Source organism: Stegostoma tigrinum, chromosome 10, assembly GCF_030684315.1.
Source record: "Stegostoma tigrinum isolate sSteTig4 chromosome 10, sSteTig4.hap1, whole genome shotgun sequence".
Taxonomy (NCBI): domain Eukaryota; kingdom Metazoa; phylum Chordata; class Chondrichthyes; order Orectolobiformes; family Stegostomatidae; genus Stegostoma; species Stegostoma tigrinum.
Window position 1 is genome coordinate 85277994 of NC_081363.1, and position 26010 is coordinate 85304003.

Genomic DNA, 26010 nt, shown 5'->3' on the forward strand with positions numbered 1-26010 from the left:
GTCTACCTATAGCAGATGCACCTAAGTGTTGGTAGGAGTGAGCACCACACAGCCTTTTTGGAGACAAACTCTCAATTCTGTATCCATTGTGGGCACTACCATTGTGCTGAATGGAACAGATTTTGAACAGATCTAGCAATTCAAGCCTGGGCGTCCATGAAGCGCTGTGGGCCATCAGCAACAGACCTGTAATAAACTACAATCTGTAATCGTCACCATCAAGGAAATCAACCCTAGTTCAATGAAGAGTGCAACAGGGCAGCACCAGGCAGACCTAAAAAGGAGGTGTCAACCTGGTGAAGCACCAAACAGGACTACTTGCGTGCCAAGCTGCCTGAGTGGCAAGTGATATCAGGATGGAGATGTGCAGTCCAGCCACATCCAGTCATGAATGGTACTGGGCAATTAAACAACTTACTGGAGCAGTTTGATTCACAAACATCCTCAATGAAGAGGGGAACCCAGCATATTGGTGCAAAAGACAAAGCTGAAGCATTTTGAATCAGAAGTAGGATGTTTCACCTTGGTCATCCCTCCAGAGGTCTCCAGTATCACCACTGCCAGCCTTCAGCCAATTTAATTCACCTATGTGACATCAAGACAGGCTGACGGTACAAGATACTGCAAAGACCATGGGTCCTGACAACCTTCTGGCAACATTGCTGAAGATTTGTGCTCTGGAGCTGCCAGACCTCTAGCTAAGTACCGTAACAACACTGACCTCTGCTTGGCACCAAGGAAAACCAACGCCCAGCTTGGGTTCAGCCAGGCCTGCTCTGCTCCTGACCTCTTTACAGCTTTGGCCCACACATGGAGAAAAGAGCTAAACCCTGGAGTGGAAGTAAGCCTAACTACTTTCACATCAAGAAGGCTTGACTTGGTTGTGTCTGTTGAAGGTCAACCATCTCAGCTCCAAGCCACCTCCTCAGGAATTCCTCAGAGTAGTGTCCTAGGCCCAACATCTTTAGCTCCTTCAACAATGACCTTGTCTCCATCCATAAGGCCATAAGTGAAGATGTTCAGCGTAATTTGTGACTTCTTAGAAGCAGCTCATGTGCAGTAGGCCTAGACTACATTCTGATTTGGGCAGATAAGTGGTGAAGGGGAGATTTTAACCCTTTTGACCAGATGAAACTCAGATTTCTTTGTTTAACCATTTATTCACACATGCACAGGAGGTGTATAGTTTAAAAGATGCCATGTAGCTCAAACTTTATCTCAAAAGCAAAGGATTTGTACTATTTCCATTGAATACAAGGTTCCAATCAGCTACATGTACAGATAATAATTTTCAATCAAAACATTATACATTTACTTGCCCATATCTGGAGTTCACATTGTCTACATTTGAGGTCAGCACACATGATTATATTATTCAATCATATTCAAGCTAGTTCATGTGATTACATTATCCAATAATTTTGTGTCATAACATGTTCATGTGTAGCTGTCCTGGAATAAAGGGACATTTCGTACTGGAGCATGTGTCTTCAGTGTTACGTCCAGAATTAGGGTTTGTTGCAGTACCCATTGCTTTCAGCCATTACTTGACATTACATGGAGTGTATAGAATTAGTTAGTCATTCCACTTTCTGGTTGTTTTAATAGTTACTTTGTTCTAAAAGTTCTCAGAAACATCCTGGTCTCAATGTAACTTGTTTAGTTTTATCACCAATGATGAATGTGAATGATTTCACTGAGTAGAGAATGAAATTGTCCCGGAACATTCTGAGTTGGGGAAGGTTGACATCAGGATAAGATGCCTTTGTAACACTGCCACAGCACAACTTAGTCTACCCTCAGTATGTCCATTGTAATGAATGATTTGACTGCAGTGACGGTGATTACATTGGGAATTCCACAGAATGATCCTTAAGCAAGAGTGTTACTTTAACTCTGGGTATTGGTGTGAAATGAAATTTAGAAGGTGAAAGGTTTACGGCACAGAAGGTGCTAGCTAAATCCTACTTTCCAGCTCATTGCCACAGCACTGTAGGTTAAAGCATCTCAAGTTTATAAGCAGTGATGATTGCCCCCACTGCCCTTTCAGGTAGTGAGTTCCAGACCTCTTTCAGTTTCAGGGTAGTAGAATGAATAATCAACTCTCCTTCAATTCTCTGGCCTCACTTTAAGGTGTTGACCTCTTTGCTAAGGGAAATGAATCCTTTCTATCCATTCCACCTCAGCCCTTTGAAAGTTTGTTGTTTCTTACAAACCTCAGACTTTGCACCCCCAAGTGTTGGCAAACAGATAGGTGATACCTTAATAATGATTTCCCAAAATTCCATGGATTCTGGAATGATTCCTTGGGAGCTTCCAAATATTGTCCCACTGTTTAAGAAAGAAGCAAGAGACAAAAAAAGGTACCCCAGATCCATCAGCCTGAATTCCATTCCTAGAATTTTTCATAAAGAGCATGACAAATGGACACTTGGATAGAAGTGATTTGATTGGACATCGTCAACATGGATTTGTAAAAGGAACATCATATTCGATGAAACTGTTGGAGTTTTTTTTAAGAACATCACTAACAAATTGAGAAAGCAGGGTTAATGAATGTAGTATATTTAGAATTTGTAGATTTTTGATAAGGTCCCCAGTGGGGAGTTGAATAACAAAATTAAACCACATGGGATGGGGTACAATACTGGCATGGATTAAGGACTGGCTAACTGTTCCTGGCCCTGCAGAGCAGGAGGAGAGAGAAGGTCTTGTGGTGCAGAGGAGAGAACAGGGCCTGCAGCATTGGAGGAGAGAACAGGCCCAGCTATTCAAGGTGGCAGCACCAGTATGGTATGCCCATCCATTCGAGGTCAGCCAGATTTTTTTTCTCTCCTGCTTTGTCTTTCTTTTTCCTTCATTTCCTCATCTTCCTAACATGACGGTGAGCCTGAGAGATATGGCAGTGACTGGAGCAGGGATTCCTGGCTTCGTAGGCCCAATGTGTGGACTCATAGAATTGGCGGCCAAGTGTCGGCTGCAGCGATAGTGAAGCGGGGGTTCCTGAATGTGGTAGGTCCAGAGCAGGGACCTTGCAAAGACCTTTCATAAGTCCTGGAGTTGTGTTTGGGACTCTGGCTGATGAAGATGAATTATATTTAAGTACTTGCTTTTTATTTAGTATCTCAAAATGGTACCAGATTGTAGTGATAGAACACTTTTCTCTGTATCTCCCTATATGTAAATTGTTCATTCAGGTGAAACAAGAGCAGGAATAAATACTTTCTGCAGTGCTACAATGACCTCCCAATATTTTCTTGTGTGCGGAGTCCTACCTGTTTTTCTCATGCGGTGAGAGTAGACTGCAGTGATGTATACAGTTGCCTTCCCTTTGTGCTCAAATGTGTGGTGAAGAGCGGGATCATACTGTTATTGAGAAATGTGCTGATGCAACTCTAAGATACTGAAACTGATCAAAGAATATGCAGGCAGCATTTTCCTTAATTGGTCCTAAACAATAATGAAGTTGTAGTCTGGGGCTTACTGTAACAGCATGTTGCAACAAGAATATTTTAATTTGCTTGTTCCGAGGCAGTGTTTTGGGAGGCAGTATGGCGATTTAAACTGATGCAGTTTGGAGGCTTTTGCTCACGATGGAGTAGTGGCAGATAGCATTTCCTTGCATCTGTATGAGGCTTGTCGCTGCAGTGTCACTTGGTGTGGTGCATTGGCTGGACACGATGGGGAGAAAGGGAGAGGCTTTGGGAGGAGGGAGGAGAAGGTGACCTTACCACAGAAGGCCTGACCCATGAAGGATGTCCACGTGAGTACCACTGCGACTTGGCCTGAGTTAGGAACCTGTCGTGATTAGCTTTCACAAAGGAGGTAGTCACAAGATTGTGCCACTTGTTTCACAGCAAACTGCAGCTTTGAATTGGGTTAAGTGCTGTTCTCCCTATGACCTTGGAGGTCATTATTGCCCTGGCCTCCTGAACCACATGATCTTTCCAGACAGAAAAGGTGGTATCAGTGATATCTCCCTGCTTATTGTGCACAGGAGTATGAGGAAGGTCACTGAAGAGTTTTACACAGGCAAGGGAACCTATCTGCTGAGAGAAGACTAGGGGTGAAAGTGCATTTAGATTCATCAGGATAGCAAGTTTCCTGACAGTGCATTTAATTTCAACAATGCTAAACTGTTTTCTAGGAGCAAATTACTGCCGATGCTGGAATCTGTTTCCTGCTGATTTTGACATGATGTTTAGCCGATTCAGTATTTCTTTAGGATGTGAAATGTTTGCTTCTACATAATATCTTCATGCTGGCCTCGCTCAATCCAGCAGACATGTCACCTCAATATTTCATCAAACTTGTCAGAGCTGTGTGGAAGTCACTGCCAAGGAGACAGAATGTACAGTGAGAACAGAGAAGGAGCTGATGTACACACATAGGATAAGAACCCTGTCTAATCACTGGAAGCGGAACAAAGTATTCCAGCATTGTATTTCTCGTTGCATCTTCGAGCTGTGTAAAATGATCACAAAACCTGAATTAGAAATAGTAATGAATACCTTATCCCTGCTGATATTCAACACCTTAGTTATTTCTCTAACCAATTGTGCTAATCTTTCTCTCGCTCAATAATTTTATACTGAACTGTGGCTGAGACTATTCAAAGCTCAGTTTCATAATCATTCAGGTTGGGGCCTGTGTCAAGGCAGTAAGAGTAGGATTTTTGCAGAGCATTCAGGAATCAGGGGGCACATTCATTTCTGTGTCTCAAACCCATCCTTCATACTGATCATCACTTCTGTCAAGACAAGAACTGGAGTTCTGAGGAAGGGTCACCGGATCCGAAACGTTAATTTTGATTTTTCTCCACAATGCTGCCAGGCCTGCTGAGCTTTTCCAGCAATTTTCTGTTTTTGTTTCTCATTGTAGAGGGTTTGGGTTTTGCCTGAATAATTAGTGGCTGTGGAGGTGGGAACAGAGCGAGGTCACTTCCAAATGAGTCACATGTAAATGACTGTTGACTAATGAGACAACACCATTTGAGGGGCTACAAGGGTAAGAGAAATACATTATGCACTGCCTCTTGCTGTGTAATTGACTTCCAAAGTTTTAGGAGACTCTCATTTATCCATGGAAAATAAATGTAATGATAACAACTTTTCAGTTTCCTGTAGTGAACTTCTATAAGTGTTTGCCCATACTATTTCAGAAATGTTGACCTTGTTTGTTGTTCTGGAATCTTGCATTTATGCACAAAATGTATAAATATCAAGCATCACCCCTGAAAGTAATACTAAAGTATGCAAAACTCAAATGAAGATTTCGTAACTGACTATCTTCTCTATTTCAAGGAAAGCAAGAGATCAGTTCAGATACCTGTTTACTAATTTGATGACCTGGACACCTTAATCGAAGCCATGTAAAAAAGAGAGAGCGCGAGAAAGAGAGAGGCAGAGGAAGGATCCTTTTTTACCCAGAGACCAGAGGTGTGCCACTCATCCGGAAAAAAAAGGGCATGGCTTGATTCATCAGCAAGGTTGACACCAGAGGAAGGATCCTGCAGACATGACCCAATGCAAGAGACAGTTGAATGATCCATTATAATCTGGCAGGGTGAGTACAACCTTCCAATTTTTGGACAGGCCTTTGGGTATGGCCCCCTCTACACTCAGCTACTGAGGACTTCTGCCACTTCTCAACTTTGGAGGAGTGTGTGTGCAATCTGTGCTGATCACACTCTGTGGAGAAGCTCTGAGGTGTCATGCTTCTCTGACTTGGAATGAGCTGCTGGAGGAAGTGGTGGATGCAGGTACAGTTACAACATTTGGTTGGGAAAGGTTTGGAGGGATATGGGCCAAATGCAGGCAAGCAGACATGATTAGTTTGGAAACATGGTTGGCATGGACGAGTTAGGTCGAATGGTCTGATTCCATGTTGGGTGACTCTATGACATGCCATTATGGAATTTTTTTTATTTATAGAGCACAGAATTGTACAGCACAGGAACTGACCCTTTGTCCCAGGATGTTGTGCTGATCATGACACCAAATTAAACTAATCCCTTCTGCCTGCACTTGGTCCATATCCCTCCATTCCTTGCATATTCATGTGCTTGTCTAAAAGTCTCTTTAATGCCTCTATTGTATCTGCCTCCACAACCACGTTCCACATTCCTACCACTCTCTGTGTAAGAAAAAAACTGGGCTGCTCACATCTCCTTTGAATTTTACCCCTCTCACCTTAAATGCATGCCCTCTAGTTGTAGACATTTCAACTCTGGGAAAAAGATTCTGACCATCAGCCCTATCTATGCATCTCATAATTTTATAGACTTCTATCAAGTCTCCTCTCAGCCTCTGCTGCTCCAGAGAAAATGTCCCAAGTTTTTCGAGACTTTCCTTATAGCTCATTCCATCTAATCCAGGCATCATACTGGTAAACTTCTTCTGCCACATCCTTCCTGTAATATAGTGACCAGATCCAAAAGCAGTACTGTAAGAGTGGCCTAACCAAAGACTTATAAAGCCGCAAAATGACATCCTGGCTCTTGTATTCAATTCCCTGACCAATAAAGGCAAACATGCCTTACACCTTTTTTTACCACCCTATCTACTTGCGTGGCCACTTCCAGGGAACTATGAGCTTAAACCCTAAGATCCTTCTGTATGTCAATGCTGTTCAGAGTCCTATCATTAACTGTACACTTTTCCTCAACATTTGATCTCCTAAAGTGCAGCATCTCACACTTGCACAGATTAATGTCCGTCTGCGATTTCTCCGCCCATATCTGCAACTGATCTATGTCTCGCTGTATCCTTTGACAACCTTGTACACTGTCCACAACTGCACTGATCCTTATTTTGTTTGCAAACTTACTAACCCACCCATCTACATTTTCATCTAAGTTATTTATATGTATCACAAATAGCAGAGGTCCCTGCGGAACGCCAGCCTGAAAAACACCCTTCCACCACTATCCTCTGCTTTCTACGGACACGCCAATTCTGAATCCACACGGCCAAGTCACCCTGGATCCCATGCACCTTAATCTTCTGGATCAGCCCACCATGATGGACCTTGTCAAAACCTTTCTGAAATCTATGTAGACAACATCCACTGTAGTACCCTCATCGATCACCTTCATTACCTCCTCACAAAACTCACTCAAGTTAGTAAGACATGACCTGCCCTGCACAAAGCCACGCTGACTGTCCCTAATTAGGCCATGCTTTTCCAAATGCACATAAATCCTGTCCCTAAGAATTCTCTGTATTAGCCTCACTCGTAGGATGTAGGGCCAGCATTTTTTTGCCCATCCTCAGTTGAGAAGGTGGTGGTGAACTGCCACCTTGGACTGCTGCAGTCCATGTGATAGTGTTTCTATCTCTTGGTCCAGAGGTGTGCAAATAACATGTGCAAATGAATTGATTAAAATAGTTTCTCGAATTGTTTGGAACAATTGACCTGTCCGTAAAGGGCAACAGTGCATTATCTTTCCTTTGTCCTCACGGGAGAAATGCATGTGCAATATGGTATGATCAGGTAAAGTTAACATGTCATTATGAAGGGAAAATCATGTTTGACAGATTTATTATTAGAGTTTTTCTGAGGATGTCACTAGTAGGGTAGATAAAGGGAAGACGGTAGATGCAATATACTTAGATTTCTACAGGAAAATCATGTGAAAGATGCAAGATAAGAATCTGTGAGTTGGGCATAATATATTAGCAACAATAGAGAATTGGTTAACAGACAGGATGGTCAGGTTAACAGCAATTAAAGACCCTCAGGCTGTAACTACTGGAGTGCCAAAAGAATTAATGCTGAAGCTTCAGCTACTTACAACCTACATTGCACGTAGATTGATTCATTTATAATTGATTGAATCATTTATTGACACATGTATTCAATGTAAAAATACAGTGAAAAGTGTGTACCTTCGCCATACATATTCACATTTACTTAGAATAAGATAAGAAAAAATGATAAGCTAAGAGAGCCCGACTTTCCTTTCTGCAGCTGCAGTCCTGCTTTGGGCTTTCCAGCCCTCACGATACCGCTGCCAACTCTGGGCTGCCTGATGGCCCAATCTCGCTGCCACTGCCTCACTGGCCAGCCCTTGATTTGCTGCCACGATAACAAGGCGTAGAGCTGGATAAACACAGCAGGCCAAGCAACATCTTAGGAGCACAAAAGCTGACGTTTTGGGCCTAGAACCGAAACGTCAGCTTTTGTGCTCCTGAGATGCTGCTTGGCCTGCTGTGTTCATCCAGCTCTACACTTTGTTATCTTAGATTCTCCAGCATCTGCAATTCCCATTATCCTTGATCTGCTACCGTCGCTCTAGCCCACACTCAATCCGCCATCGCTGCAGTACACAAACCGCGTGTTCAGCACCTGCCACTTGGACATAGAGACTGAGGGTAGCATATCAGCTACAGCTGATGACACAAAGCTAGTTGGGAATGCATATTCTCAAAGATTTCAAAGAGACTTTGATAAGTTGGGTGCACAATAGAATGGTGGACGGAGAATGTGGACTTATGTGAGGTCATTCATTCTGCCATGTGCATAGGAAAACGGCATATCTTTAAAAAGCAAAAAACGTTGTGAATGATGATGTACAAATAGCATACAAAGTTAGCATGCAGGAACAACAAGCACTCAGGCAAGGATCTTTATTGCAAAGGGGTTTGAAGTACAGGAATAAAACTTTTGCTACAATTGTATAGGGCTTTGGTGAGACCACACTTAGAACAGCATGTGCAGTTTAGGTCTCCAGATTTAAGAAACAATATCCTCACACAGGAAGCAGTGAAGTGCAAGTTCATTCAGTTGATCCTGGGATGAGAAGCTGAGTAAGCCTAAACTGTCTGGAGTTCAGAAAATCGACAGGTCATCTCATTGAAAATATGTAAAGGGTATTTGGCAGAATAGAAAACATGGTTGCACTCACCAGCTTGGAGAATCTAGAACACAGGAGTACAGTCTCAGGATGATGGGCCAATTATTTAGGTCTGAAATGGGAATAATTTCTTTTTCTTTTTGATTTGATTTATTATTGTTGTATGTACCAAGATACAGTGAAAAGCGATGTTTTGCATACTATCCAGACAAATCATACTTTACATAAGTACATCACGGTAATAGAGAAGAATGCAGAGTATAGTGTTACAGCTACAGAGAAAGATCAGCACTAATGTACGAGAAATCCATTCACCAGTCTGATAACAGCAGGGAAGAAGTTATTCTTGAATATGTTGGTACATGTCTGCAAACTTCTGTATCTTCTGCTCCATGGAAAAAAGATGGAAGAGTGAGGTGGGAGGGGTCTTTGATGATGTTGGCTGCTTTCCTGAGGCAGTAGGAAGTGTAGATATAGTCAGTGGAGGTAAGGCTGGTTTTTATAACTATTTGTAATTTCTCGTGGGCAGAGCATTTGCTATACCAGGCTGTGAGTTTTGAATCTTCTGTATTCGGCGGGTGGAGGGGGTTTGTGGATGCTCTACCACTGAAGACATTTAAGACTGTGTGAGGCAGATGCTTGGAGTATTAAGGAATTAGGGGATATAGGTGAGAAAGTGGGATTGAAACCCAAGATCGTCCACGATTGTATTGAACAGCAGGGAGCTGGCTCAAAGGCAGTGTGGCCCAATCATGCTCCTATTTCCTATGCTGTTAAGACACAAGAGAGTGGGTAAATGGGAGGAGAAGTTGCCTTAAAGGCCATTGAGGAGGCAGTTGAGGCATTGAGAGAGGATCTGTCAGGAGGCGGTTAGTCATGATGAGGTTACTGACCTAGGTTACTGAAGAGGCAGAGGGCAGCACCACACCACATCCGAATGCTGAGTGCAGGGTGGTGTGGAAGGCATCAACAACGCCAAAGCTCAACTTTCCAAGGCCAAAGCTCATGAGCTCTTCCTGTTTCTGCTGTTCACACTCAGCATCAACCCAAAGCCCCTTTTAGACAGGGCGAGAAGATAGATGTACCTGAGGACACTGCTTCACGTCCTACCAGTGGACTGTCATTGATGCCGAAAAATCAAGCAGCAGCTTCTCACCAGCAACAGTTCTGTTGGTATGTTGTGCAGACAAGGCATCGGTCACCTGCACATGGGTGTGCAACTGACTGAAAGGTCACAGAGTTCCTGTGCTGATCTTAGACAGTACCTAAGTGCTAAAGAAGTTCAAGACCGCAGTTAACTGGGCTGTTGCTGGCCGACAAAGTGTGGTGAAATTCACAGAGAAAAGGTGTAGATAGTTGCAGACTCCTTCAGCACAGCCCCACAGTCATGTACAGATAGATTCTACCAGCAGAGGCAAAACTGTGCTCAGTGTAGTGTCCCCTTCTCCTTCACCCCTCTCCCTCTGGCCTCCTGATATTCAGGATTTTGCTCCTTTTCTGGGTAAGGCCGCTAGTCCTTATCTTCAATAGCATCAGCTCCCAATTTTGAGGGGATTACGTAACAAATAGACAGCGGTTAACCCACGGAAAGAATTGGAGGGCCGCACCAGACGATGAAGTTGACACATTTTGCAATGAGCTTATTCTGCTGGCCAGAGCAACGGTGGCACATGATAGCTACAGTCTGGGTCTGTGGTTTTTCAGATCCTGTGTCAGGGAATTGCTGCAGTCACCCTCTTTGGGAAGCTGTTAAGTGTTCTGTCAATTGCAAGGCTGCAGTCCACAAGTAGCTTGTCAGGCATGTTCACTGATGCTGAGTTTCAGTTCTGTCAGGCCCCCTTAGCTCCTCACCACATTGGTTCAAGCATGACAAAAGAACTAAGATCAAGATGAAAGGAGAGTGTGACTGTCCTTGACATAAGGCAGAATTTAACCAAGTATGATATCAAGAAGCCCAAACAAAACTGGCATCAGTAGGAATTGGGGTGCCAACTCTTCGCTGTTTGGATTCATGCCTGGCACGTAGGAACATGGTCGTGGTTGCTGAGGTCAGTCATCTCTGCTCCAGGACAGTTCTGCAGGAGTTCCTCAGGGTAGTGTCCTAGATCCAACTATCTTCAGCTGCTTCATTAATATCCACCCCTCCATCATAAACTCAGAAATGGGGATGTTCACTCAAGAAGCTTGACACCACCCAAGACAAAGCAGCCTGCTTGATTGGCACCACATTCACAAACATCCACTCCCTCCACCACCGATGCTCAGTAGCAGCAGCGTGTACCATCTACAAGATTCCTTGCAGAAATTCACAAAATATCCTAGACAGCACCTTCCAAACCCATGACCACTTCCATCTAGAAGGACAAAGGCAGAAAATGCTTGGGAACAGTACCCCCTGCAAATTCCCCTCCAAGCCACTCGCCATCCTGACTTGGAAATATATCACTGTTCCTTTAATATCACTGGGCCAAAATTCTGGAATTCCCTCCCTATGAGTATGTGATCTACCTACAGCACATTGACTGCAGTAGCTCGTGAAGGCAGCTCATCACTGCCTTCTCAAGAGTAATTATAAATATATGAAGCAGAGTTTGTAACTAAGGTTCACTCAGGGGAAAATCAGCAACTGCCTGGTTTCTCTTTCGAATCACATCCGTGTCAGTTTTGAGTTCTAACACAGTTGTGGACATGATAGTTTGGCTGTTCTGGTGGGTGGTGCAGGAAGCTGAGTGGATACATGGCTGGATGTTTCCTTTTGGAATCATAGAAACAGCAGTTTTTGCTTCAAGGTTTGTACAGAGGAAACATTAGGTAGTTGCCTCATCAAAGATGATCTCGGCATGAGTGGGAGGGATAAGCAATATTTCTCTGTAACAGCGCTGGAAGAGCTGATGAGCAGCCAGAAGACCAGCTCATAGAAAGCAGAGCAAATCTAATCACCCTGAGCCTGCAGGAAATACGGTTGTATTCAAGATAATAGGAACTGCAGATGCTGGAGAATCCGAGATAACGAAGTGTAGAGCTGGATGAACACAGCAGACCAATCATTTTTTTTTCTGATGAAGGGTGTAGTCCCGAAATGTCAGCTTTTCTGCTCCTCTGATGCTGCTTGGCCTGCTGCGTTCATCCAGCTCTAGACCTTGTTATCACGGTTGTATTCGTTTTTTGTGTAATGTAATGATTACTGTATTTTTGTGTCTGAACAATACACTTGCATTTGGACAACACATTGGAGCATGAAGTGTGTGGAATCATTTCACCACCTGAAGAAGAATTCTTTGCAGAGCTCAATTGATAAAATGCCACCGACCTAAATTGTTAACTTGGGTTTTTATCTCCACAGTTGCTGCCTGAATTGCTGAGTGTTTCCATTGGCACTTTGATTTTTTTTGTGATTTCAGACCCAACTGGCATTACATGACTTCCTCAGTTGTAGATCCCACCAGCTGGTTTGAGATTTCCTTGAGGAGATGAATTCCCAAGTCATGGATTGTCACTCCTCTTTCCGCAATGTCCAGGAACAGCTCTGGCAGCATTTCAAATGAAATCGCCAGAAAGTTTCTGATTCATCTGGAAGAGCTGTATTATCAGCTGCTACACTCTGGTACCTAAACCCAAAAGATATAACCTTCTCTGTCGTGTCGTGTTCGTAACTGCAAAATGAACCCCTTTGAATATTATTATACATTTATGAATGTATGTAGTCAAAAAAAAATTCTGTACTATTTTAAGTATTGGTAGATCACCAAATATTGCAGATTCTTCAATGTACACATGCACATATCAAATCTGGCCAATTCATCATGAGAGAAACCGCTCCACTTGCAATCAATCCTGAAAGATGGCACTTAAGTATTGGGAACAAAAACAAAGTTGCTGGAAAAGTTCAGCAGATCTAGCAGCATCTGTGAAGGAGAAAACAGAGTTAATGCTTTGGGTCACCGGACCCAGAGCATTAACTCTGTTTTCTCCTTCACAGATGCTGCTGACCTGCTGAGCTTTTCCAGCAAATTTGTTTTTGTTACTGATTTACAAAATCTGCAGCTCTTTTGGTTTTTCCCATCAAGTATTAGGACTTTTCATGTGTCTTTACATTGAGTCTGCACCAACCCTTCAAGGAGCATGCCACCATAATTACCATGGGTAACCCAGCTTGCCTACTCATCCCTAAATACCAATGGGCAATTTAGCATGGCCAATCCACCTAACCTGCACATGTTTGGACCATGGGAGGAGACTAAAGGAAACCCACGCAGTCACAGGGAGAATGTGCAAATTCCACACAGACAATCACCCGCAGGTAGAATCAAACCCGGGTCCCTGGCGCTGTGAGGCAGCGGTGGCAACCGCTGAGACACCGGAGTACCTGCCTTCGTCCACTATGAAAAATGTGCCTTTACCTAGAGCATGGAGCACTGTTCGGCTTCCAGTGGATCAGGTGACCCCAGGACCAGTAGGAAGCGCAGTTGCTGGAGAATCTGAGATAACAAGGTGTAGAACTGGATGAACACAGCAGGCCAAGCAGCATCAGAGGAACAGGAAGGCTGATGTTTCAGGCCTAGACCCTTCTTCAGAAAGACCCTTTTTTTACGGTTGACAGGCTATGCGTGACCTTGAGAGACCAGGAGTCAGAGAAGCAGTGTATCCTTAGATTGCACCTCCCTGGTTCTGGACTCCCTGGTCATCAGAAACATCCTTACCATTTTTAAAATTCACTCAAGTCAAAAGTCTGACTCTCATCCAGTCATACAGCAACCCTCTGGTACACCAATTCTGACCTCACTAACTGTTTTGGACTTGCAGTTTATATTTTTGAGTGAAATCTTTTGAAGCACTGTCTGTTGTAGATCACGCAAAAGTGTGGCAGACCTCCCTCTGGTGCATGTGTAAGGTATGACTGGGCCAGATTGTGGTGTAAAGTTTAACTTTCAAACCACTCTCTGAGCGAATTTTCTCAATTCCTTTCTGGATTATTTAATGACTATCTTATTTCATGGCCCCTTGATTTTAGCTCACCCATAGATACAACACCGCACCCATATCAACCCTTCATTGTCTGCTGTCACTGATCACAATTAGTCTTCCATTTTCTAGAGAAAGGAACCCCTATTATAACAATGTTTCCCAATCATTAAGCCTCTCAATTCTAATTATCATCCTATGAATCATATCTGCACCTTTTCCAGTGCCTCTACATTTGTTTTTAACAGCATGAAGACCACAACAATACACAGGACTCCAAGTGCGGTCTGACCATGCCCACTTTTGATAAAGTTTTACAGGAATATATTTCAAAGTCCTGCCTGATAGTTAATGAGAAGTATACTTGCCACTACTAATTCTTCTAAATGCCCAGCTAATTACCTCAGCAACATTCCAAATCTGACAGAGATCTGACAGTATGCTTGATAAGCGCTGAACCCATATACTAATGACTATAATGATGGAAACCCAGGTTTCCTCTCCATTTATCTTCATGTGTGTGTACACGCATGTATCTGTGTGTGCATATGTGCCTGTGCATGCATGAACATCTGCATTTGTTTGTGTGTGCATGCACGCATGTGTGCTTGTGCATGTCTACACGTGTCAGTGTGTGCAGACCTGTATCTGCGTGTGTGTTTGTGTGACTGCATGTGTGTGCCTGCCCATGTATGTGTGTGTAAATGCCTGTGTGTAAGCAAGCTTGCATGTTTGTGTACACAAGTGTGTCAGTGTGTGTTGGAGTTGGTAAGCTCATTTGGCTAGACAGCTGATTTGTGATGCAGAGTGAAACCAGCAGCAGAGGTTCAATTCCCACATGGGCTGAAGTTGCCACGTGGTGACACTGAGGTTAAACCACAACCAGTTGTGTGTGTCTGTCTCTAATGAGTGAGGACTATGGGGGTAAAATTACCTTTCACTTTTAGCAATCACAGGAGTGTTGCTAGTAATCTCCAGTTGGCAGAGGAAGTGATCCCCTTGTTTTTTGTGTGGAACTGCCATCCAGAAGCATAGTATTTGAAAAAAAAACAGCCCAGGAAAATTGGAGAGCCAGCAGAAACTTGCAGTTTTACAGAAACTTCAATATGGTAAAACTTCACCATGCATTACGTAGATTCACACCCAAACAGAATTTGACAACAAGGAAATATTAGGACCATCAATCTGAGATTTGGGCCAAAGGACCATCTTCAAGGTAGCATCTTCAAGGCTCAGGGGTAAGAATAATGGCACGGTCACTGACTGGGGAAACATAAAATCAGAGGGGCCTGGTGTGTTAAGAGGCTGGGCTGGATGGGAAAGGGAGTACAGAGATCTCAGATGGTCACTTGACTGACTGGGATGGCAGAGAATGAGGGGAGCGAGACCACGGGGTGATCTGAGAATGAAGATGAGAAAGTTTGTGCGTGAACCTTCCCAGGTCCCTGACCAAGTGTCGAATTTTACCACTTGGATTGCGTTCTCAATCTTTGTGTTGTATCACTTTGCACTTTTCTCGCAAGTCATACGGCACAGGAACAGACACTTTGGTCCAATCATGCCGACCATAATCCCAAGCCAAACCAGTCCCACCTGCCTGCACTTGCCTCATATCCCTTCAAGTCTTTTATATCCATGAATTTATCCGAATGTCTTTTAAATGTTGTAACCGCACCTGCCCCCACTACTCCCTCTGGAAATCTATTCCACATACAAACCACTCTTTGTGTCCTTTTTAAATCTTTCTTCTGTCACCTTAAAAATATGCCACCTAGTTTTGAACTCCCCCATCAAAGGAAAAAGACCTTTGATATTCACCTTAGCTATGCACCTCAAGATTTTATAAAGCTCTGTAAGCCCACCACGGTAAGAAGTCCCAGCCTATCCAGCCTCTCCCAAACCTTCCATTCCTGGCAACACCCTTTACAGAATCCTCTCCAGCCTAATAATATCCTTCCTGTAACAAGGCAACCTGAGCTGGATATAGTACTCCAGAAGATGCCTTACCAATGCCCTGTACAACCTCAACTCTGTGTTGGATTTCACTGATAGAGCCTAGCTATTCTATTAACCGTCCATGTCATCCTGAAGTTTATTACTATCTTCCTCACTGTTGATAATACTTTGATTACACTCTGCATTTCGGAATTGTGCCATGTACGCCCAAATCTAATTCATTAATGTATATCAGAAACCGCAGTGGTCCTGTACACTTTGAAAGTACACATTATTATTATTATTATTATTATTTAACCAAGGGATGTAGGAATCCCTGGCAAGGTCAGGATTTGTTGCCCATCCCTAATTGCCCTTGACTTTTATCGCTCACTAGATCATTTTGGAGGGCAGTTAAAACGCCAAATGGTCTGAGCAGTTTCATCCCTTTGTTGAGGCTTTGAAGTGGTTTGATACAACTGGGTGGCTCTCTGAGCCATTTCAGAAAGTGGTTAAGAGTAAGTCACATCTCTGTCTGCTGGGAGTCACATGGTAGGACAGATCAGGTATGATAGGCAAATTATTCTTCCCAAAAGGAGACATTCTGAGGAAATTAATGAATGAGATGGGATTTTATGATAATCAGTTGTAATGGACTTGACAAAATCCCCTCAAAACATATCAAGGAGATAGCCTAGACCCTAACTTTTATCTTATTTAAAGGCAAGTGTAAGGTGTTGCATTACAGATGTGATTCATAGGTCAAACTGCTAGGCTTTAAGCAAAATGCACTTTATTCTTACACTGCAGTTAAGATGCAAACAAAATAAAACTATCATAATTTTAGTGCTGTTGAAATATTTAACAGAAGAATGCATTATTTAACTACTACTCATCAACTCTTCCAATATAGAAGCTTCCCATAAACATGCCCTTGGCAAAATAGATATCCCTCACTTGCTATCTCCTCCAGTCCAGGAGAAGGAACCCCCAACAGAATGAGTCTAACATCAGAGAGAGAATGCAAACTTTTGCAGCAGCAGAGAGCTGTACCTAGCAGCTTTGACTCCAAAAATGCCAACTTCAACAATTGAAAGCACAGACTAAAACTCTGGGTCCGTATGAGCCTGACTCGATTACTCATGCTTCTTTGGTCTACGTTGCAAAAAACACACCACTATTTATCCTGCTCTCCATGGAGTAGACGTATCAACACCAGGTTTACAACACCCCTCTTCAAGAGAAACAGGACAGAGCAAATCCCTCTTAAAGGCACATATCATTTCACATTGATCATTTCAAATTCATGATCCATCACAGAGGCCAGCTTTGCATTCCAAATTTAGTAAGCAAATTTTAATTCCACCAACAGCCAGGTTGGGATTTGAACCCCTGTCTTCAGGAAATTAGCCCCAGCCTCTGAATGACCCACCCAATAATTTACTGCCACTGGCTCCCCTATGTACATGGTATGTCCTCATCCACCCTCTCTCATCACCTCATTGAAAATCCCAAACAAGTTAGTCAAGCATGATTTGGCTCCAATAATTCAGTGCTGGCTTCCTTTAGGAAGATAATGACTGACATCTTTGTGATTACTTCCTTGTGCCGAGCTTTAGGACACATTCACTCTGGACCGAGCATCTACTCACAATACAGACTTTCAATCTTTCTTGTCATTCCTTCTTCATCTATTTTGTCTGGTCAACCACCTGCTTCACCATAACTTTATAACAATCATCTTCCGTTGTAAGCAAAATATCAAAGCTGACACTCCATCCCAGTAATCGCAGAGTGCTGCGCTGTTGGAGCTATTGTCTTCCAGATGAAATGTTAAACTGAGGTGCTTGGAAAAGCAGCCAACATAATCAAAGACCCCTCCCACCCCTGTTATAATCTCTTGCAACCTTTTCGATCAGGCAGAAGATACAAAAGCTTAAACACATGTGCCAACAGATTCAAGAACAGCTTCTTCCCTGCTGTTTTTAGACTTCTGAATGTACCTCTCAAATTTCAAAGTCAATGTTGACCTCAGTCTTTGTGCACCTTCTCTCCATCCATAACATTGTACTCCTCACTCTGTTCCATTACCTTCCTGCACTTTCTATGGTATGATCTGCCTGTACTGCACACAAAACAAAACTTTTCACTGTACCTAGGTACATATGACAATTACAAATCAAAACCATATCTGCTGGGAGGAAAGGGATGCGATTGCTAAATACCCCACGGGAGAGGAGCAAAAGAATTCCCCTGGGTTGTCCTGGCCTCAACTGACAGAACAACCAGACATTATTACATTGCTGTTTGTGGGAATTTGCTGTGTGTAAATTGGCTCCAGAATTTCCTATGCTAGAACAATGGCTGAATAAAACCTGAAAGAACTGCGGATGCTGTAAATCAGGAGCAAAAACAGAAGTTGCTGGAAATGCTCAGCAGGTCTGGCTGCATCTGTGAAGAAAAATCAGAGTTAACATTGCAGTTAACTGTTCTGAGGAAGGGTCCCTGGATCCGAAATGCTAACTCCTGGTTTTTTTCTTCACAGATTCTGCCAGACCTGCTGAGCTTTTCCAGCAACATTTTATTTGAACAAAGGCTAAATGCTTGTCATTAGCTATGGGGTGTTTTGGGTAAGCCCAAAGCCTTTAGAAATGCTTTTCCATTGGGAAGTTAGCTGGAACAGATTTCAGCTCAGTTGGCCTTCACTCTGTCATGGCCAAACAGCAGATAATGTTCACCACCCAGGCTCAGTCATGAAGAGTTATGGCTCAGCTACCAGAAGGGCCATGTGACCCTGAAAGTGGTCAATCCCCAAGGTAAACAGCAAAATGGTTGATACATCCGCAACAATGAGAGAGTAAAAACAGGAAAGTAAATATTGATAGTTCATCTTGCATTATAAAATGATTGAAGCAACATTGTAAGTCCTTTCTGAAGAAGGGTTCGGACCTGAAATGTCAGCTTTCCTGCTCCACTGATGCTGCCTAGCCTGCTGTGTTCATCCAGCTCTACACCTTGTTATCTCAGACACCAGCATTGGCAGTTCCTACTATCTCCCCTTGTAAGTCAGCTGCTTTGTAATCCCATTTTACAGGAAATTGTTAAGGACCAGACCAAACCCTGCCTCAAAGTGTATCAAGGAGATACCCTAGATGCTAAGTTTTATTTAAAGGCAAGTGTAAGGCGCTGGCTTCCAGATGTGAACTGACTGGTCAAACTACAAAGCTTTAAGCAAAAATAAAAACATTTTATTCTTATACCATAGTTAAAACACAAACAAATCAAACTTTACAGAACATCCTGAGCTCACAGGATTGCAATTTTATCTTAGCTGGTACTGAGCTCAGCTTAAAGACATTGTGCCTGCAATAATATTGAGGAATGTGCATATGTTTCTTCCATGTGATAATGGCAAGCACACTTCAATGGCCTGAGGATGTTTCTGTCAAAATTAGACATCCCTGCAGTGTGGAAACAGGCCCTTTGGCCCAACAAGTCCACACCAACCCTCAGAGCATCCCACCCAGATCCAACCCCCTAGTCTATACACCCCTCAGCACTATAGGCCATTTCTCATGGCCAATCCACCTACCCTGCACATCTTTGGACTGTGGGAGGAAACCGGGAGCAAACCCACACAGACATGGGGAGAATGTGCAAACACCACACAGACAGTCGCCCAAGGCTAGAATTGAACCCGGGTCCCTGGTGCCATGAGGCAGCAATGCTAACCACTGAGCCAATGTGCAGATGATTGTATCTTAAAAGCTGATGGTACCTTAAAAGCTGATGGTGTGTGGAGGGGTGATTGTGGAAACTGGTTGGATGTAATATTTCCAAACGGCGAATGAATGGATATGCTGGGTATCGTAGGGCAACAGACTCTGAACTACCAATGCAAAGGCCCATTTAAGGATGGGACGGGACAGGGAGGGTGGGAGTTCAGCTTTGTGCAAAATGGTGACTTTTCTTTTAAAAAACACCCCTGTGGGATGATCACCAACATGGCCAGCATTTACCTCTAAATGCTTTCAAACTGAATGGCCTGCTGGGCCATTTGAGAATCAACCACAATGCTTGGGGCCTGGACTCACCTGTAGAGCCAGGCCAGGTAAGGGAATAGATCAAAAAACTAAAGTTGCTGGGAAAAAGCCCAGCAGGTCTGGCAGCATCTGTGAAGGGAAAAACAGAGTTAACTTTCGAGTCGGGTGACCCTTCCTCAGAGCTGTTCTGATTTGCAGCATCCGCAGTTCTTCCGGTTTTTATTTAAGGGAATGGTTCTCCTGCCTTAGTGAACATTTTTTTAAAAATAGCCTAGCTGTTTCATGAAGATTGCTAATGAGACTAAAATTTTACTCATTAACTGAGTTTAAGATCCCCCCCCCCCCCCCTTGAAGCTGGAGTGTTCGGATTTGCACAAGCCTGGCCCTCTGGATTACTAGGCCAGAGACATTATCAATCACAGTGCCATAGTCTGAAAGAAAGCGGTGTCTGGTTCGTGACATGTTCTGCGTCCGACAGACCCATTCCATGTGAAAGCAGGCGTATCGGGTGATGCTGTTTGTCCGGAGGAGCCCCTCACTAGGTGGCAGTGTGCAGCAATACCTCGAAGCAACGCAGCACAGCTGAGAGATCGCACAACATTGGGAGTAAACGCACACAAGCACACAGACAGAACTGTGGATGCAGGAAAGACAGAAATCGCTGGGAAAACTCAACGGGTTCCGGCTGCATCTGTGGAGAGAAAGTGGAATTACCCCTTGGTGCGCAGTGACCATTCTTCAGAGCCGGAACAGACGCTGCCAGACCTGCTGAGTTTCTCCAGCAATTTCTGATTTTTGTCACACACTGATTGATTTCCAGTCCTGCTCCTGAACTTTAGGGAGGGGAGGGAATGCACAGGTTTGATATAATGATAGGCGAACAGACAGAAAGCAGCGTAGGAATAAATGGGCCATTGTCTCGTCGGCATTCTGTGATTAATGGATACTGCAAGCCCATTCTTGTATTTCTTCGCACAGTGCCTTTACAGCTCAGAATGTCCCCTCTAAGCAAGTAAAACAGGAGTCGCTAATGTAATGAGGCTGCCAATTTGCACGCAGTAAAATTCCACTGTGACAATGGATCTGGTAAAATTTGTATTTAGCGAGAGCTATGGAGGGATTTAGAGGTTTCTATCAAATTATCAGGGGCGTAGATAAGGTGAGTAGTCAAGGTATTTTCCCCAGGGTAGGGGAGTCCAACACTAGAGGGTATAGGATCATGGTAAGAGGGGAAAGATTTATAAAGGACCTGAGGGCTCTCCCTCATGATTGCTGCCCCATACTGCAGGGCTGGGGAAGTGTCTGCTCATCTGTGAAGGAGGGGACAGGAGGGGACGATTCCTCCCGTGGTCCAATAGCCGGTTGCCATGTTGCTGTTGAACTGCAGCTGGGACTCACTGGCGCATCACAGTCTGAAATGCTGAATGAGATAGGTTGAAGAGGCTGATTGGAGATATAACTGTACATGCTCGGAGATCAGAAGTAAAAACTGAGAGTGCCGAGTGTATTCAGAAGGTCTGGAGTCATCTGTGGAAAGAGAAGTGGACTCCTGCTGAAACCCCCCAATCCCCGAGATAACAAAGTGTGGAGCTGGATGAACATAGCAGGCCAAGCAGCATCTTAGGAGCACAAAAGCTGTGTTCGTTCAGCTCCACGCTTTGTTATCTCGGATTCTCCAGCATCTGCAGTTCCCATTATCTCCCACCCCCAACCCCGGTGCTGACCACCCCGTCACTGAAACACCCCCATCACTGATCCCATTGACACTGAGACCCCCGACACTCACTGACCCCCCGACACTCGCTGACCCCCCGACACTCCCTGACCCCGACACTCCCTGACCCCCGACACTCACTGACCCCCCGACACTCGCTGACCCCCCCTGACACCCGCTGACCCCCCCGACACTCCCTGACCCCCGACGACACTCCCTGACCCCCGACACTCGCTGACCCCCCGACACTCACTGACCCCCCGACACTCACGGACCACCCGTCACTCGCTGACCCCCCGACACTCACTGACCCCCCGACACTCGCTGACCCCCCCCGACACTCGCTGACCACCCCCGACACTCACTGACCCCCCGACACTCACTGACCCCCCGACACTCGCTGACCCCCCCCGACACTCACTGACCCCCACGACACTCACTGACCCCCGACACTCGCTGACCCCCCGACACTCACTGACCCCCCGACACTCGCTGACCCCCCCCGACACTCGCTGACCACCCGAAACTCACTGACCCCCCCGACACTGACCCTCCCGACACTCCCTGACCCTCCCGACACTCCCTGACCCCCCGACACTCACGGACCACCCGACACTCGCTGACCCCCCCCGACACTCGCTGACCCCCGACACTCACTGACCCCCCCGACACTCCCTGACCCCGACACTCGCTGAACCCCCGACACCTGCTGACCCCCCTGAAACTCACTGACCCCCCGACACTCACTGACCCCCCAACACTCACTGACCCCCCAACACTCACTGACCCCCCTGACACACTGACCCCCCCCAACACTCGCTGACCCCCCCCCGACATCGCTGACCCCCGACACTCACTGACCCCCCGACACTCCCTGAACCCCCCAACACTCACTGACCCCCCTGACACTCACTGACCCCCCCCGACACTCGCTGACCCCCCGACACTTGCTGACCCCCCCGACACTCACTGACCCCCCGACACTCACTGACCTCCCCCAACACTCGCTGACCCCCCGACAATTGCTGACTCCCCCGACACTCACTGACCCCCGACACTCGCTGACCCCCCGACACTCACTGACCCCTGACACTCGCTGACCCCCGACACTCGCTGATCCCCCCGACACTCGCTGACCCCCCGAAACTCACTGACCCCCCGACACTCACGGACCACCCGACACTTGCTGACCCCACCCGACACTCCCTGACACCCGACACTCGCTGAAGCCCCGACACCTGCTGACCCCCCTGAAACTCACTGACCCCCCCGATACTCACTGACCCCCCAACACTCACTGACCCCCCGACACTCACTGACCTCCCCCGACACTCCCTGACCCCCGACACTCGCAGACCCCCCGACACTCACTGACCCCCCGACACTCACGGACCACCCGTCACTCGCTGACCCCCCCCGACACTCACTGACCCCCACGACACTCACTGACCCCCGACACTCGCTGACCCCCCGACACTCACTGACCCCCCGACACTCGCTGACCGCCCCCGACACTCGCTGACCGCCCGACACTCACTGACCCCCCCGACACTCACTGACCCTCCCGACACTCCCTGACCCCCCGACACTCACGGACTACCCGACACTCGCTGACCCCCCCCGACACTCGCTGACCCCCGACACTCACTGACCCCCCCGACACTCTCTGACCCCGACACTCGCTGAACCCCCGACACCTGCTGACCCCCCTGAAACTCACTGACCCCCCGACACTCACTGACCCCCCAACACTCACTGACCCCCCTGACACTCACTGACCCCCCCAACACTCGCTGACCCCCCCTGACATCGCTGACCCCGACACTCACTGACCCCCCGACACTCCCTGAACCCCCCAACACTCACTGACCCCCCTGACACTCACTGACCCCCCCGACACTCGCTGACCCCCCGACACTTGCTGACCCCCCCAACACTCACTGACCCCCCGACACTCACTGACCTCCCCCGACACTCGCTGACCCCCCGACACTTGCTGACTCCCCCGACACTCACTGACCCCCGACACTCGCTGACCCCCCGACACTCGCTGACCCCTGACACTCGCTGACCCCCGACACTCGCTGACCCCCCCGACACTCGCTGACCCCCCGACACTTGCTGACTCCCCCGACACTCACTGACCCCCGACACTCACTGACCCCCCAACACTCACGGACCACCCGACACTTGCTGACCCCACCCGACACTCCCTGACCCCGGACACTCGCTGAAGCCCCGACAATTGCTGACCCCCCTGAAACTCACTGACCCACCCCGATACTCACTGACCCCCCAACACTCACTGACCCCCCTGACACTGACTGACCCCCCGACACTTCCTGACCCCCCCAACACTCACTGACCCCCCCAACACTCGCTGACTCTCCCGACACTCGCTGACCCCTGACACTCACTGACCCCCTGACACTCACTGACCCCCCGACACTCACTGACCTCCCCGACACTCGCTGACCCCCCCGACACTTGCTGACCCCCCCGACACTCACTGACCCCCGACACTTGCTGACCCCCCGACACTCACTGACCCCCGACACTCGCTTACCCCCCGACACTCGCTGACCCCCCGACACTCACTGACCCCCCGACACTCGCTGACCCCCCCCGACACTCGCTGACCCCCCGAAACTCACTGACCCCCCGACACTCACTGACCCTCCCGACACTCCCTGACCCCCCGACACTCACGGACCACCCGACACTCGCTGACCCCCCCCGACACTCGCTGACCCCCGACACTCACTGACCTCCCCGACACTCCCTGACCCCGACACTCGCTGAACCCCCGACACCTGCTGACCCCCCTGAAACTCACTGACCCCCCGACACTCACTGACCCCCCAACACTCACTGACCCCCCTGACACTCACTGACCCCCCAACACTCGCTGACCCCCCCCGACATCGCTGACCCCCGACACTCACTGACCCCCCGACACTCACTGACCCCCCGACACTCTCTGAACCCCCCAACACTCACTGACCCCCCTGACACTCACTGACCCCCCAACACTCGCTGACCCCCCCCGACATCGCTGACCCCCGACACTCACTGACCCCCCGAAAACTCCCTGAACCCCCCAACACTCACTGACCACCCTGACACTCACTGACCCCCCCGACACTCGCTGACCCCCCGACACTTGCTGACCCCCCCGACACTCACTGACCCCCCGACACTCACTGACCTCCCCCAACACTCGCTGACCCCCCGACACTTGCTGACTCCCCCGACACTCACTGACCCCCGACACTCGCTGACCCCCCAACACTCACTGACCCCTGACACTCGCTGACCCCCGACACTCGCTGACCCCCCCGACACTCGCTGACCCCCCGAAACTCACTGACCACCCCGACACTCACTGACCCCCCGACACTCACGGACCACCCGACACTTGCTGACCCCACCCGACACTCCCTGACCCCCGACACTCGCTGAAGCCCCGACACCTGCTGATCCCCCTGAAACTCACTGACCCCCCCGATACTCACTGACCCCCCAACACTCACTGACCCCCCGACACTCACTGACCTCCCCCGACACTCCCTGACCCCCGACACTCGCTGACCCCCCCGACACTCGCTGACCCCCCGAAACTCACTGACCACCCCGACACTCACTGACCCCCCGACACTCACGGACCACCCGACACTTGCTGACCCCACCCGACACTCCCTGACCCCCGACACTCGCTGAAGCCCCGACACCTGCTGATCCCCCTGAAACTCACTGACCCCCCCGATACTCACTGACCCCCCAACACTCACTGACCCCCCGACACTCACTGACCCCCCGACAATCCCTGAACCCCCCAACACTCACTGACCCCCCTGACACTCACTGACCCCCCCGACACTCGCTGACCCCCCGACACTTGCTGACCCCCCCAACACTCACTGACCCCCCGACACTCACTGACCTCCCCCGACACTCGCTGACCCCCCGACACTTGCTGACTCCCCCGACACTCACTGACCCCCGACACTCGCTGACCTCCCGACACTCACTGACCCCCCAACACTCGCTGACCCCCCCCGACACTCGCTGACCCCCCGAAACTCACTGACCCCCCCGACACTCACTGACCCTCCCGACACTCCCTGACCCCCCGACACTCACGGACCACCCGACACTCGCTGACCCCCGACACTCACTGACCCCCCCGACACTCCCTGACCCCGACACTCGCTGAACCCCCGACACCTGCTGACCCCCCTGAAACTCACTGACCCCCCGACACTCACTGACCCCCCAACACTCACTGACCCCCCTGACACTCACTGACCCCCCAACACTCGCTGACCCCCACCCGACATCGCTGACCCCCGACACTCACTGACCCCCCGACACTCCCTGAACCCCCCAACACTCACTGACCCCCCTGACACTCACTGACCCCCCCGACACTCGCTGACCCCCCGACACTTGCTGACCCCCCCAACACTCACTGACCCCCCGACACTCACTGACCTCCC

The 26010-nt window shown here is 47.6% G+C and overlaps 1 long non-coding RNA gene across 1 annotated transcript in view; it reads left to right on the forward strand.

The window, feature by feature from the left end:
- LOC125455684 (uncharacterized) overlaps positions 1–26010 on the forward strand; it is a 67439-nt gene that overhangs the window by 20808 nt on the left and 20621 nt on the right. The window contains exon 2 of the long non-coding RNA XR_007248289.2: positions 5304–5565. This is a non-coding gene — a long non-coding RNA (uncharacterized LOC125455684). The remainder of the gene's footprint in view (positions 1–5303; positions 5566–26010) is intronic.